The sequence below is a fragment of the Prionailurus viverrinus genome, chromosome C2, assembly GCF_022837055.1.
Source record: "Prionailurus viverrinus isolate Anna chromosome C2, UM_Priviv_1.0, whole genome shotgun sequence".
NCBI lineage: Eukaryota > Metazoa > Chordata > Mammalia > Carnivora > Felidae > Prionailurus > Prionailurus viverrinus.
The window spans coordinates 53,972,169-53,974,803 of record NC_062569.1 but is presented as its reverse complement, the minus strand read 5'-3'; the positions used below and the strand labels follow the sequence as shown (position 1 = coordinate 53,974,803).

The window sequence follows — 2,635 nt, the reverse complement described above, 5'->3', positions numbered from 1 at the left end:
TCCTTATGTGTTTCATTATATTTTATAGATGTTTCTGTTGCCAGGGCCACTGAAGGACTTTAAGGAGTGGAAAGGTAGGTAATTGGGCTTTTATTTTGGAAGACCATGAGGAACAATGTGGAGGATGAACTGGAACGGACTAAAAGTAGGCTGGGACACCAGGTAGGAGCTCTGGTGAGAACTGATGATCCCCTAAGGCACTGACACTATGCCTTCTAAGGAGGAAAAAGGTGTGAAATTTATTCACAGGGCAGCAATGACAGGACCTGGTGATGACTGAATTTGAAGTGGCAAAGGAGAAAGAGTCAAGAAGAAATTCCAAGTTTCAGACTTGGGTACCTGGGTAAATGGTGGGGTGGTTTGCTGAGCAGGCGAAAACAGGAGAATGAACAGTTTTGGGGCCAAAGACAATGAGAATAGATCTGAGAATGTCTTTGGAAGTTTCCAGTAGAGACTTTCAGGAGGGAATGAGAAAGCCAGCTTAGAATGCAGAAGAGAGCTCGGGGGTGGAGCTAATTATCTGGGAATCATCAGTGGAGGGTGAAGGATAGCTGTGAAAGGATTCTTTGTTTTGGGTTTCTTGGGATCCTACCCTTGAGTGTGGCTTCCAGGATTTCTTATTGGAAAGGCACGAGCAGAAACTTCTCACCGCACATCACCTCAACCAAATGCCACAGATATGCAAAATGAAACCATTGGGGGCAGACTCAGAAACCAAACCGACAAATTCTCCTCTCAGAGACTTTTTCTTTTTATTTACTCGTTTGGTTTCCATTTGTGCCCATGTAATTAAATAATTCTTTCTTTCTTTTACTTGGAACCTCTTTATTTAGCCACTGGGGACTTCCCTATGGTAGGGGCCACAGTCTTCAAGGACTTGCCCCAGAGATCTCAGAACAGAAGCAAATGCATTTCTGCTTGAGCTATTATTTCTCTGCCAAAGGGAATCTTCCTGACCAGTAATCCTGCTAACCTTTTATGGGAAATTTGACTTCTGGGCTTCAGTATAGATACTAAATTCACAGTGAAACCGTGGAAGACTCCCATTCATTAAAAATTTCATTCATACTCTCAAAGCTGAAAACAAGAAACCACAGTTTGGATTATAGGGATAGCCACTCTAAATGACCCAAGTGAACAATTGTTTCCATCATGATATGTTTCTTGTGAATTCCAAGGGAATTCATGAAATAGAAACATTTTCTTATTTCACTTTTTATTGTAGATGCTAAGGTTTTGTTGGGAGGTTACTTGGGTACAGGGCAGGGGTGTTTCCAGAGGCTATGGAATTGGGCTGTGTTAAAGGACCCTGGATACAGAATTTGCCTGGATTGAAAGGATCTAGAGATTTTCCACTGGCCACAAATACAGGATCTATCACTGACTTGATGCATAAACTTGACAAGTCACTTCGTCTTTCCAGGCTTCATTTCTCTTCTTCAAGAAAAGGTGAAATGGCCTTTCTGTGCTGAGGGTCCAAATGACATTGCTTTGGGTTCCAGTCATAACTTAAAGGGAAACTTGCACAATGTCCGGAGCCCTTGACGTCCTGCAAAGGAAGGAGGATGTCCTCTAATTCCTTGCAGCAGAACTCGCTTAGATGACACTAACATTGACTTCCAAACAGAACAGTACATCTACCGAAAAGAAAGTGATGGTGCATTACAAATCTGGAGGGATCTATGAGAAGCTTCTGCCGGCAGCTTGTTCCATTGTTGCCATCAAAAACCCGGCTAATGTCAGCATCATATTCTAGGAACACTGGCCACTGGGCTGTGCTCAACTCGACGGCTGCCACTGGAGCCCCTCCTACTGTGGGCCACTTCACTCCTGGAACCTTCACTAGCCATGTCCAGGCTGCCTCCCAGAAACTGTGTCTTCTGCTGGTCACTGATTCAGGGCTGACCACCAGCCTCTCACAGAGGTGTCTTATATTAACCTGCCTACCGTTGCTCTGTGTAACCCAGACTCTCCACAGTGCTGTGTGGACACTGCCATCCCACGCAACAGCAAAGGAGCTCACTCAGTGGGTCCGAGGTGGTGGATGCTGGCCTGGGAGGTTCTGCACACACTCCTGTGCACCATCTCCCATGAACAGCCATGGGAGGCCACACCTGACCTCTCCTTCCACAGAGATCCTGAAGAGACTGAGAAGGAAGAGCAGGCTGATGCTGAAAAGGCTGTGACCAAGGAGGGATTTCCAGGTGAATGGACTGCCCCGGGTCCCGAATTTACTGCTACTCAACCTGAGGTCTCAGGTGGTCTGAGACATGCGGGGTCCTCAGTGCCGGTCCAGCAGTTCCCTACTGAAGACTGGGGCTCTCAGCCACTGCTCAGGACTGGGCTGCAGCTCCCACTGCTCGGGCCCCTGAATGGGTGGGAACAACCCCTGAGGGATCCTAAGTGGCTCCGTCCACAGACTCTTAAACAGAAATGGAAATAAGGTTGATGGAAAACAAACAGTTCCCCCACAAAAAGTAAAGGAGAAATGGGACCAAGTGGTCACTAAGTTTCCTTCTGAATCTAAAAATGCTGTGATTTTGTAAATGACTCTATAGTAGCCTTCATTTAAGGGACAATTTATCAGGCACTTTGGAAGGATGAATACAATTTTTTGGCTTGTAACTTCAGTCAA

The 2,635-nt window shown here is 46.0% G+C and overlaps 1 pseudogene; it reads left to right on the top strand.

Annotated features, from left to right (window-relative positions):
- Positions 1 to 1,528: 1,528 nt before the first annotated feature.
- Positions 1,529 to 2,403, top strand: LOC125175367 (40S ribosomal protein SA-like; annotated as a pseudogene).
- Positions 2,404 to 2,635: the final 232 nt, after the last annotated feature.